The sequence below is a fragment of the Falco cherrug genome, chromosome 13, assembly GCF_023634085.1.
Source record: "Falco cherrug isolate bFalChe1 chromosome 13, bFalChe1.pri, whole genome shotgun sequence".
NCBI classification, from domain to species: Eukaryota; Metazoa; Chordata; class Aves; order Falconiformes; family Falconidae; genus Falco; species Falco cherrug.
Window position 1 is genome coordinate 29,141,155 of NC_073709.1, and position 13,493 is coordinate 29,154,647.

At 40.7% G+C, this 13,493-nt stretch overlaps 1 long non-coding RNA gene across 2 annotated transcripts; it reads left to right on the top strand.

Annotated features, from left to right (window-relative positions):
• The first annotated feature begins 3,361 nt into the window (after positions 1-3,361).
• On the top strand, positions 3,362-11,420 carry LOC114016407 (uncharacterized). Of its 2 annotated transcripts, XR_008734884.1 has the most exons (4): positions 3,362-5,801; positions 7,274-7,599; positions 8,584-10,369; positions 10,499-11,420. It is a non-coding gene; the product is annotated as an uncharacterized LOC114016407 (long non-coding RNA). The 2 variants fall into 2 exon arrangements; XR_008734883.1 differs by having other exon boundaries at positions 8,584-11,420.
• The last annotated feature ends 2,073 nt before the right edge of the window (positions 11,421-13,493 follow it).

The window sequence follows — 13,493 nt, forward strand, 5'->3', positions numbered from 1 at the left end:
TTGATGCTGCCTCTTCCAAAGCAGTAAGAATAAAATCCAGGCTCCTGTTGCTGATCTGCTTTTTTGGGATAAGGTTATTCCCAGGATGCATCCTTAGTTTCTCCCTACAGTGGACTCTGAATTTTTACCCTAGTCAGGAATTAATTTGCTGGTGGTCTTTCCTGGATCTGATACCATGACAGCTCCAGCAGAATTTAATTTCCTCAGTGCCACATGTGCCAAATCATTCTATTTATGAAGTAAAAAAGCTTTCCGCAGGACTCCTTGCTGCATTGTTTCAATAAAAGAAGTATTAGGATGGGCATGTCTGTATGAATGGCACATCTTCATGGGCATACAGAGACTGACAGCAATTTTTCTAGTCTTTAACGTTCATTTTGTGTAAAAATGGATGAAAGATTTTGTCATCTGTTGTCTATTTCAGATTACAAAATCTTGTAGACTTTGATGTTTTTATTACAGGTGTATTCTCACAGCACGGCGAGACCATTGGCTATTACAGTAATACAAACCCAGTGATAAATTTATATTTAGTCAGAATGAAGAAAGACCTACTTCAATTTCTTTTTCATGAGCATAAATCGTATTCCTGGCCTGGCCTGTGGTGATACTTGCCTGAAGGGGGAGGAAGCTTGCTGGATGCTCCCTCGCAGAGCAGCTGAGAATAAGCCAGTTGAACAAATTAGGTGTGGGGCACAAAGACATTTATGAGGAGAGGAAGATTGGGAGGATGAGGCAGATACAATATTTCAGCATCTATTTCACGTTCTCTGCCAGCTGCTATTTTAATCCATTACTACTTAAAAGCTGGTTTTGTTGATGGGATTTTTTTATTCCTGTTTTCTTATTTTCTCACTTAACATTTCACTTGGAAGAAGCTGTGAAAATTATGTATTTCTGTAATAGATACACAGGCACAACACATCACTAATTTTATGGAAGAAATTTTAGGCAAATGCGTTTATGGAGGAGCTTTGCATCACTAATCTAATATTCTGTAACTTCTCATATATTCTGTATAAAATTCTGGAACTTCTCATAATTACCATTTCAATGTAAATGGTGAATTTTCATAACGCCATTAAGAAATACTTATTTTTCTTTAATTTAGTTCCATTTTCTAAATGGCATAAAATAATACCAGGTACACTTAATAAAACAATTATTATAAAGGAATAGGTAGCATTTTTATATTACCTTTCTTTTTTATAATTACATCTCTGAATACAGACATGTGTTATCAGAAATATTAATGAATGTAATGAATGTAATTAGAGTACGTATTTTACAACTAAGGAGTCATGTAGATAAATGGGGAGCCTTTGCATTACGGATGTATATAGCCAGCAGTTTGAGAAAGAATATGTTTATTTAGCGTACTTTTTACAGCTCAGATCATAGCTTGTTATAGGTAAAGCTGCTGTAAATTGTGTGGACCATGAAATACCAATCGGAGGAGCACTGCAGCCAAAAAGCATAGAACTTGGTAAGGTACAGCTAGTGCGATGCAAATCATATAATCAAGCCCTTACTTCAAAAGTTAATGAGGTTTGTAGTACACTACAGTTTATGCTGCTGACAGAAAATCTGAGGACATTAAGCAATTCCTTTTATTTGCTAGTACTCTATAAAATATCAACTGCATTAAAGGAACAGAGCGCATGAAAATATGAGGTAAAGCATGGAGGTAACGAGTGAGATAGGAATTTGTGGGTTTGCTATTGAAACAATGGTGAAAACTACAAATTTGTTTTGCTTTAATAAAGATATTTAAGAAACATATCTACATTTCTTTAGGTAAATTTGGGGACATACCTTTATAACAATAGATTTTTTCCCAGAGGTTCACAGATGTAAGGATATACCAGCATCTTCATCCATAGCTGTATTTAGCTGAATGTCTCACAACATGCTCCCAGCACCAGCTAAGTGCTATCACACATTTAATCAATCAAATCTCTTCCAGATATGCTACATCACTCTAAACATTCAAAAATGATGTGAGAATATTTTGGATTGTGTGTGGACTAAACAGGAAAACCCAGAAGTCAGTAATTCTACTTCCACGATTCAAAAGCTGTTCAAAACGTGTTACCAAATGCAAAAGGAAAACGGAGGGTGGGAAGGCTCCGGAAATAAGCTGCTGCCCCACGGAGAGTCCGCTGAGCACACGAGGTGAGTGGGAATAACCTTTCTTATTGTTGTAAGCGTTCTGCCTCCGAGTCCTAGTCAAGCAGCACTCCTGATGTCCTGTCCGTAGGCAGGCATGATAGGACCTGGGGCAATTTCTGAGCTGGAGCTTTCGCTCCCTAGTCAAGTCCAGCGTGTGGAAGCGAACAGAAATATTTTTAATATACCTGTTCTCAAATGATGGTTATAATGCTCAATCCTTATAGTAGCATGTGGTTTATGTGATTGTCTGTTAGTGGGGTCAGTTGTATCTAACCTTTATTTTGATGGAGTTAAGAACTGTACTGGCAAAAATGGAATATAATGGAACTATAACATCACTAATTACGTGGTAATTCTAAAAAATAATATGATTCACATTTTTTTCATGTGCAAAAATGAAAAGACATCAGTTGGAACTTTTGTCAAAGGAGCTAATTATTTAAAGATCATTTTTCCAGGCTTTTAACAAGAATATTCATCTGTGAAATTGATTTTAAGTTTTTAAAAAAGATTTTTTAAGACTTTTCAATATTTATTTAGGTAATATTAATAATTATGTATGCACACACAAAGGATTATAGTTTGCTCTCATATGCTAAGAGCTAAACCTGAGGAGAGGTTTATGTTGTTCTTTCTACTTCCTTAACTTGAGATTAGCAAAATGACCCAGAAACCTTTCAGGTTTCAGGAATGCCCTCAAGGAAGCCACAGAATGTGTGAAACTGGGACCACAGACATTGAATACTGCTTGAGCAAGTCCTGTGCTTAAGAAAAGTGTGCGCGCGCGCACACACAGAGCCTGCTTTTCAACCCACAGACAGGAGCACTGATGGACTTCCAAAGTAAGTCTGTGGACATGAACCCAGGTGTGAACCCAGATGAACCCCAGACCTCCACGGACATGCCCTGGATTTAAAAACCCCACAGGTTGGTGTCGCTTGTCACGTTACACAAAACTTAAGAAAGCAGCCAAAAAAGATTCAAGTAAAAACTTGTCCAGAAGGAGCTATGCACCTCGCGCTAGCTCTGCCGCATGGGTTTCAGAGCTGCTCCAGCTGCGATTTCTAGATTTGCTCAAAGCTGCCTTTGAATAAATTTTGATATATCAGAGCCCTCTGCTGGGCACCTGCAATGAGTGGGCAACGCTGCCCAAGTGCTGTCACTTAAACGGGAGCACAGCTGTTCTCACTATATAAAATAAAGGCACTGTATGATCTTTTTTATGCTTTAACAGGATAATATCTCATTTTTGATGATTCAGAAGTCTTGGCATGATGCTCACTTCAAGAGTATCGCTCTCTCTCCAGTGTGTCTTCAAACTTCGCTAAAGTACAATGACTGGGAGTTCATACGGATTCACACAGTGATTGGGAAAACGCATTAAAGAAAAAATTACTGAGTGCTATTAAATACGAAGAAAATGTCTTCCATTTCAGAAGCCTTTGGACCGTGAGTTTTTTGGAGACAAACAGATACCCCTGGGGACATACCATTCCAGCTGTAACACCTGCTCTCCCTCGCTGGTTATGGGGCTAAATGGGTCTTTGGTGGAATTTTTCTTTTGAATGGAGATCAGGACAAACAGATCTAAAGATTACAGGTTTAATAATAATTTTGTGCTCTAATAATAATTAGTGATCAGAATTAATTAGAAAAAATTAATGATAATGACATTGGTACAAAACTTTACCTCTTCTGGCACTGCTGAAGACTTTCTGTTTCCTCACTGCGTGATTAAAAGGAACAGAAAGAAGTTGCAGCTTTGGCACTTTTGATGTCTGGATTAGCACTTTTGGATCTATGGAACAGTTACAGCTGTTCAGTCTAAAGGATCAAAAATGTTAAGAAAATTAATTGGTACCCTGAATAAACATTCATTGCATGATTTTCGTAATTTAAGGGTCCCATTTACTTAAAGGAGAAATGACCAGCCCTGCAGCGTGGACTGTGCTTTAGGGACTTGGGGAAGGCACCTCAGATCGTTTTCCTTAGTGTCAAGGTGGTTGCAATGAACTTCTGAGGCTCTTTTGTGGTGGCTTATTGGTTTGGACCGTGAGGAGCTGTGGGTTCATCGCTAGGTTCGACTAAGGCTCAGGTAATTTCTTGATCTAGCGAAAGGCATCTGAACTGGGCTATAGTTGACTCCCTGAAGCTGACTGAGGACTGACGGCTTTTCTTTGCAGGCTACTTGTCTGCATGCCTCAGATCCAGAAGCCAGAAATGTGGCTAAAATACTTACGTTGCCACTCTAGCTGTAGATCCTGCTATGGCCACTTCAAGCAGATGCAGCTGTTGCATGGTTTATGCTCCAATTGTCCTAAAATCTGTGGTTGGGCTTTTGAGACTTGTGATCACAGAAGACCTGTCAAGCCCAGCACTGGCTATGACACTACTCAGAATCTGGATAATTAAAAAATAACACACAAATCCTACTAATTAACCCACTTTAACACCATGAAGCTTATTAAAAGTTGAATTGTGTTGTTTAAAAATTTTCTAAACCTGCACTATTGTTAGTCCATGTGCCTCTCTTTCTGCACAGCTGAACATCTCCTGTAATCTGTGTAGAGTCTACACAGCGCTGGTGGCATCAGTGAGGCTGTGACAGGCAAAAGCAAGGGAAACTCAGGCTCTTCAGTACCTGGAACAGAAAAAAAGTGCAGGATTTGTGCCATGAATTGTTTTTTACAAGTCACTGTTTTAAAAAGAAACCAAGAGGTTTAAAGGGAGAAGAAATAAAAACCTAGGTTTCTTTTGATTAACTTAGCAAACAAGAATGGCCTGTCCCTTCCAGCTTTTCTACATAAATTCACCAATTTCATCTCTTTTTTCTGAGTTAGTTACCACAACTATCCTGTGGTTGCTTTCTCAAAGAATGAATGAAGTTTTCTTACTGTATCCCAGACTCCCACCGTGTCCGTGGAAGCTGCCAAACATGTTTAGAGAGGCAGCAAGGGGTTTTCAACAGCCAGGTCACTACAGGTGCTGGCAAGAAAAAGAGTCTCTTCTGAATTATCCCAAAAGGACAAATGTGTGATCCCTATGAACAGTTTTTCATTTATAATCCTCATGTGCTCTGATAAAGGTTACTTCAAGCTGTCTTCCTCTCTGCAGTCTGCAGTAAGTGCATCTTAAAATAATTGAGCTAATGTAAAAGTCTTTAGCTTCTTCATCCTAATAAGCTGAAATTTGTATTCTAAAGGAAGTTATTTTAGTGCTAAGTAATGTTACAAATTGATTAGGAATGTTTTCATTCCGTAAGTCTCACATTTCAAGCAGGGTACCTCCTGACACGCTCTTGCTTTTTCTAAGCACTAAAAATGTTTTAGGAAAACCAAACCTGGAGATTATAGCCTTGGCTTCTCTCCTTTTTGCATAGTAGCAGGACAAGACCTTCCCTCATCAAAACACTGTTCTCTTTAAATATGCCAAATTGTTTCAGAGGTTTCTCTGCCCTGATGCTCTCAGGGGTGGGATGATGATCAACTGATGTCCTTCACCAAGAATGTTTTCTAGATGTAAGCTGCAGTCTGAATTTTGGAGAAGTGCTTGATGTGGTTGAGAAGGAGGGGCTGGATGGTGCTGCTGTGAATCTTACAGCTGTTGCAGAAAAAGCTGATCAATAGCAGGTAAACTATTATTTTCATTTTTCTGAAGATTGTATGTTAAACATTACTTATTTAGTGTTGAAACTTCTATTTACGCATTTAGTAATTTTTCAAAAGAAAATTAGTGTCTGGAGTCAGTTTTCTCTGGTTTTTAAAGTGGAAGTTTAATACTGCTGTACCCAGAAAAGTACCTCAGCATGGGCCACTTGGTATTTATACAGTATGGATGCATTTCATGTAGAGGTGTTGGGGCTTTATCTTTATGAGAAGAACAGAGTGGTGGTCTGTTGACAGATTTCCACTATAGCTGAGGTGAATTCCTAATAGTCTTACAAATAGGGAAAAACAGTTAAGAATGATGCCGATGTAGGGGCTGCAGGTTTAAATAATGCTGTAAGAGGAAACCTTCCTTAGCGTTTAGCTAAGCATGTCATTCCTCAGCATGCCTAGCTTTTCCTTTAGTTAATGTTTCGAACCATGGGTTTGCATAGTGAGAGTGCAGGATTTAAAAATGATCACCTAATTTTGTAAAATGCTAATAAACACTAATAAAAAGTGGTAAATTTAACATACTTTCAAAGGCAGCTAAAAAGCTGTGTTGAACCCAATGCTTTTGTATGTAACTGCTATAAGAACTGGCCTGGAAAAGCTCCTGCATGTTGCAAAATCCTGCCTTAGCTATGACTGATTTTTAATCAAAATGAGGTGGTATAAATAAAACTTGTATTTTCTTTCTTTCCTTCTTTACAGTTATATTTTTCTCATTTATGGTTAGTATAGAACTCGGATCTAGAAGCACATTAAAATATACAACTGAATTAAGAAATGGTTTAAATGGAAAATTTTATTCTTCCTGGCCTTATTACATGAGTACAAATCAGAAATGATTCCATGGAAATCAATGTGGCTGTAGTAATGTGATCTCAGTATAACCAGGGAAATTTATCAGCCCACAGGATACAAGATTTTAATACAAAAAAGTCAGTCATTTAAAAAAAAAAAAAAAGGTCAGGATAAAGATATTCTTGCTTCTAATTGAAAAATATTTTTTACTTAAAGAGCAGCTTTGTGCGATAAGTATATTTTAATCGAAGGACAACTTAACCAACATACACTTGGCATAAAGTGAAATTTTATGTTTTCCAAAACTCATGATGAAAAGACTTTTGTTCTGCAACATCAATGCGTGTCTTACCCAAAGCTGTATTATTAAATTCAGTAATTCAGGGTTTTTTTCCTTAAAGTGCACTAGTGTAATTTGGCTTCACTTCTATCACTTTGTAACCGGAGGCAGAATTCAGCCATCTGTATTGCTTAACCCTCTTGTCAGTAATGGTGTGGTATTCCTTTATAATAAAAGTGGCTAATGAAAACGTTAATATAGCATGTTTCAGTGCATGCAACAGTATCACTTAAATTTAAATCTAAAGTATATCTAATTAAAGCCTTAACTACACGGGTTTAATTTTTTTCTTTCTGAAATTGTACTCTAGTCCAAAATGTAAGTGCATTTGCTGAAACCCGCAGAAGCTTGTTGAGAATAATGAAGAAGCACTTGACCAGCACCTCAAGGTGGGACTAATTCGCTCCCAGAAGATCCTCAGTACCTTGTCAAGAGGACTACAGCCTGCAGAAATGAAAACTCTGTGTAACAGGTGACAAACCAGTGTCATTTACCTGTCAGGCGCTTTGCGTGGAGCCCCCGTGGCACGGCAGGAGGCAAGCCTGGTCTGTGTAGAAGCCTAATCTCTGCTCGTGAAACCTGCCTGCACACGTATACCAACACCGTGTAGCAGGGAGGAGCATCTGTTTACTGCAGGTAACTACGGAATATAAATACCTCCGTGGTCACAAGTTCCATGTCTGCTTGTTTCTTAAAGCACCCAAAGCCTCATCTTTTATTTAACCATTGCTTCAGCTCTTTATTCAGGGTTATTTGGGAATGATATTAAAAACAGCCTAAGTGCATTTGTTAGAGAGAAGTAGCTAAGCCTGTGTAAATTCTGTCTCCCTATAATTTAACAAGGGCAGGGGCACACACCATTATTTATAGCTCTGCCTTAACTGCAGTAGATGAACGCCCTCGGTTACCTCTGCAGGCCATGCTGCACGTGTGCTGGTGACTGACGTCCTGCGAGCTGACGGAGGGGAGCTTCTGCCAATTTTCCACTGTCACAGAGCCTCAGCTTTCAGCCTGCCAACAGGTGTTATCCAGCCTTAAAGCCGGTCAAAGCAGTGAGATGAATCCGGACTATTCCTTTCCAACAGCAAACTTAAAAGAATCCAGCTGTGAAATGCACATTGCAATTAATTTTCTTTTTAGGGATTGTTTCCATAATGGTCTAACCAAACACAGAAGCAACACTTGGTGGCAGAAATGGAGGATGAGTTACTTATCCTTGGTCTTCAAATAGAACAAAAATCAATGATAGGTCAAAATATATTGTTGCTTTTATTCAGTATCTTTCCATATCTTCAGCATCATCTTGTAATATTTCACCTCAAAATCTAATTCCTATATATAAATCTGTGGCTTGCTCCTAAAAATGAAAATACTTTTCCCCGTCGCTTCATGGCTAAAGAACCACAAGCATATACAAACCTCTGTATTTTTGATCCGAGAACTCTCTCCTTACATGTGTGTGCAGCTACATGTGTGCCACGCAGAGATCCAGTCACAGTGAAACCCACCGACATTCCTTGTTGGCTCATTCCGGAGATGTCAGTCACTGAGTAACTGTCGTGTTTTCTTGAAATTCTGTCAAGGAAGTGTTTTCCTGCCAAAAAGATTTTTTCTCTGAAGCAGGAGACGTTGGAGAAGCTGCTGAGAGACACACTAATTGCAAACAAGATTTGACCGCTTGTTAAGTAAGATGAAGAAACCACACCTGGAGAAACAAGGACTGTTGCAGAGTATGCTCAGGTACAATGTCCTTCATCGCTTTCAGATTTGCACTTTCACAGACCCAGTCTTCCTCGCTGCTAAGACTTTCAACTCCCATTTATTTTGGTGGGAATAGAGGATTTTTAGTCTGGCAAAGTTCCATTCCCTGAAGGCTGTGATAAGCAGATACAAACACGTACAGAAATTGCCGTACGATTCCAACGTCTATCTTTTGTCTGCAGTAGCAGTTTGCTTTCAGAGGAGTCTTGACGAGGTTGTGAAATCACAAGTAGAAACGAGCATGAAGTAGTTCTGCTTTGTTTCTGTACATCATTATTCTGTTTGAACAACTTCACACGAGCATTATTTCTGTCACCAGTAGTAAGGTTTTTCTATTAACAGTTACAGTATGGGGTGGTTTTTTTAAAGCTGTGTTGCCAATAGCAAATGGTTTGAATTTTAATGTGGCTTTGAATTCAAGTTTTTTTCCTTTTTTTCACCTTTCTCTGCTCATTAATTTCCATTTATATTCCTAAGCATCTACAGGGTATTACAGTGCTTTTCACAGGAATTTACTTCGTCTGATTGTAAGCTTTAGATGGATTCTCTTTCTGGTCAGGTGATTAACATTTAAAAGCCTTCACAGTTTGAAATACAGCAGCAAGAAGATCCTTTAGTCGGGCTGACTAAACCTAGCAATATAGTTCCAACAGGGAATACAAGCACTGTAAAAGCGAGTCCTGGGAAGCTTGTGTGTGCACAGCTCCAGTTCCGGGATCTCGAGCCAGGCTGGGCACATGAGCATTAGGTACAAGCAGCGTGTGTGTGTATACATGTATCCCAGTTCAAATGTCAGAGCAGGTTTCTACCGACGGATATATGATCAGTTGTGTTTCTCACCCTTGGGATCTCTGTTAAATATTTCTCCTGAACATTGCAAAGACGTTTCTCATGGCTGTTGCGTGGAGTGACTGAAACTCTTTTGGCATCTCCATCTTCCATAAGAGTTATTTTACAAGGGTGATATTACTGGCTCAGAATTCCCCATTCACAATTCACACACGTCCCCAGGATGGGCTACTGCTCTGATAGCTGTTCTTGATGGCGCTACCGCTGCATGTTCACCTTCCCTTTCTTCGGCCGAGGAGGGACCTGAAGAATCCATGGCCCCTCTGAACCGCTGCCCTCTGCAACCCTTTATGCAGAGAGCAAGCAGAGAAGCAGAAGGGTGCGCTCAAAAAATGTCATCTTCCAACGGTAAGGTGCGCTATTCATATTAGCGTGAGCATGCGGAGCCGATGCTGTGAAGTAACAAGCAACTAGTAAATCCCCTGCTCCACCAGGCGTGCGTAACCTGATCTGCAGCACGGTGGAAGACTTAAAAAGGTTTTGCTGTCGTCCGCCTGCCTGTGACTGCAAATGCGTTGCGGCATTTCCTGTCCCTGCTCAGATGGCAGAACTAATTAGCTCAAGGTACAAAAGGAAAATCCCTTGAAACGTTTGGCTGCAGCGGCACTGGCCAGTCCTATGAGGAGGAAGACTGATAGTACGTTGACATGATACGACAACTGTGCACACACGGTGCCAACTGGGCACCTTCAGTCTTCTCTTCAAAAGCTTTCCCCACTCCTGTGGATGGGGCATGAAATACGTTTCTCATGGTACTCCGTAACTGGTATTGCTTACATTTTTACATACAAAAAAGGTAGGACTAATGTTTTAAAATGTATCTTGCCCTCCCCCCTCCCCCCCAAGAAAACCCACCCCACTGCTTAGCTTTTCTAAAATACTAAAAACCTAACAGCACTCTCACAGTATTGCCTGCTAATTGTAGGGAACTTCCCCACCAGAAGTGAGTGTTGGAGTTTTTGGTTATAGAGACGGTACAAGACATTCTCCATCCGCACGCTGCAGAGGTTTTACACCCACTCCCCGAGCAGCTTTCACTGCAAGAACCGTGCTGCTGGTAAGGCTGTAATGAGCTATTGTAAATAGAATTTAAGCAATCACTGTTATTACCAGTGGTAACTTCCAGCAGGCAAAACTGTCCTTGCTGTTGCTTCAGCCGTCTACCCTATTCCCACTAGAGTCTTCATCACATTAGGTCAAACGAGCACAAAATGTATTTCCTGAGCAGCACCCCTTAGGCTGTACCCCACCGTTACGTGGCGGCGTTGCTTGGTTTTGACGTCTCATAGAAGCTGCGGGCAGAAATACACCCTAGTACAGGCAAACCAAGCGTTAGCTCTGTCTTTTTACAGTTAAATTTACTTTTTGATTAATGGAACGAAGAGCAAAAAAAGAGGTAATGCACTCACCTTGCCTGCTTCCCCAGACTCCCTGAAGACCCAGGGTACCGTCACCTCCAGGCGCAGTGGTCCCCCCCGTGACAGCGGCCAGTCTGCCAGGGGAGCAGGGGCCCTGCTGCGCCAGCTCCGTGCCCGACAGCTCTCAGTCACATGTAACGATGGGTATTCTGCTCCTCCGCAGCTCCGGAGCCTGCTTTCCTTCCCCTGCCATGCCAGCTGCTGCTTCTTAGCACTTTTTCTTCAGTCCAGGCAGACAAACAAAGTAGCTGCCACGGACAGAGCTGATTCAAAGAACAAACCTGCTCTCCGGCTGCCAGTGGAGCCGTGAACTTTTGCATGAACAGAAGCAGAAGGCAGAGACAGACATCTTGTACACGGTGAGACCTCCTTTCCTTAAAATTCCCAGGCAGGCTAAGAGAAGGACCACACATGAGCCTGTAACACTCAACCCCCAACCAGAGATACAAAAGGAACTGAGCAAACTTACACCTTTACACTTCAGAAGATACATCGGTGTCATTTTGTTTCCAGACGCCACCATGATTTGGAAAGAAAAAAAAAAGCACTACTAATTTTTAAGCAAAAGCTTTATTTTAGTTTATACACTTGTTTGTATTAAAAACAATTACTTCAAAATCGAATTCACAGAAGATCAGCACGTAAATAAACTGCATTTATCATCAGTCCACGCCTGTTTCTGAAAGACAAGGGCTCTGAATTACACTGTAACAGCCTTGCGCGCAGGCAGATGACACTGGGGTGGCAGCAGATGACACTGGGGTGGCAGCAGCACCTCCTAGTTGCCACGCTGAGGAGTTCTGCCCTCCCAGTACATTTGTAAACGCCGGCTGCGCACTGGTGCAGCTCAGCCACTGCTCTATTTCCCATTAATCCACCGAGCAACCATTGAAAAAGGTATCCCAGTTTAATCTGCTCCTTCACAGGAGTAAATGCTCTTCAGCGTGGTTACAGGCACTGCTGTTTTCTCCCAGGAATCAAAGTACTTGTCTTAAAACATTTCCAACACCAACAGAGCTATTTTTGGAGAAGACTGTCACAACCAAGCTACATTATATACACTTCCAATGTACAACTATCTTTAAAAAAAATGCCCGTGTAGAAAATAGAGGGTTCTTTCATTAAAAAAATCACATGCTGGATTTCAATTACATCAACATTTTAAAAGAATGGTAAGTAATTCATGAATAATAGCAACATTCAGATTTATCTGGAACCTTCCTACTAGCAAGTGTGGAGGTACCAGCACTATATTTAAGATTAGTAAGTTTTTCTGGACAATTTGTGCTATATACCTTATGTATGAAATATGTGAAAAGCTCTCAGTTGTGACAACAGAATAAAAGCTCGTTAATTAATGCAAGATCATTTCAGTAAAATTATTCTACTTACGAAGTAAATACTGCAAGAACTTCTAATTTACAGCCAGTCAGATGAAGAACACAACTAGTGACTAGAACACATACATTAGTTAAAAGTCAAATATATACAAAAATATATTAGAAAGTGGTCGCGTTTAGCCACAGGCTTATGTAAAAAAATGTTGTTTTAAATAGCAGTAGCAAAAAAATAGCTATTTTCTCTATCTGCAAAAGTACAAAAGGCAAAACCTACATGAGGTAGCAATGCCAAATTAAAAAACAACAACTTTGGATTGAGGAGCATTTCCTACATTTTCGTAGCATATCTGTCAATACAAATATTTAAATGAACACTTCAATTGTTTCAAGAATTAATACATTAATTTACAAAAATTTTTATTCAGTGAACTTTTTTTAAAAAATTACTGGAAATGGATTTAGTTTCTAAAAAAAAGCTATCGCATTTTCAAATCTAAACACTGTACAGCAAAAACGTGGCGGCTTTATTATACACATTCGGTAAACGCTATGGTACATTAAGACATCATTTACAAAAGATCAGAATAAGCCAACTGTGGTCATTTTTTTCTTTCCTGTCAAATACGCGTACTCTGCACCTTTCGCTACCCCGCATTCAATGCTAGGTGCAGGACTAGGGTTCACTGCTCCCTTTCACAGCTGAAACAAGTGTTTGTATCATCTACCTTCAGGAGCCTGAGCCAGAAGCACGGCTTCTCTCCAGGGTCAGGGGCGCTGCCAGGCGCAGCTCCGCGTCCCCCTTGGTCCCTGCTGAAGCTGCTGCCAGAACGCTGGGATGGGAGCAGAGGGGACAGTCATGTCGCTTTGATTCTCCTCCCAGTCCCATCCCTGCAGGCAACAGGGCAGGAGAGGCCACACGAGCCTCCCCGCCCAAAAAATCCTGTCAAGGACAAGCCACAAGGCAGCCACCAGCTGAGCTGTGCCAGCTCTGGGCCTGGGGCTGCGCTGCCGGTGGCACGGGCCCCTCATGGGGGTCAGACCCTCTGCTTCCAAAAACCCTGCTGCTCCTCCAGTTCAGGCAACTAAGGCAGACAGCTGAAGTTAGATGGTACAAGTAACACCAAAAAATGACCTGGATGGAACTTCTGTATTTATTGTATTA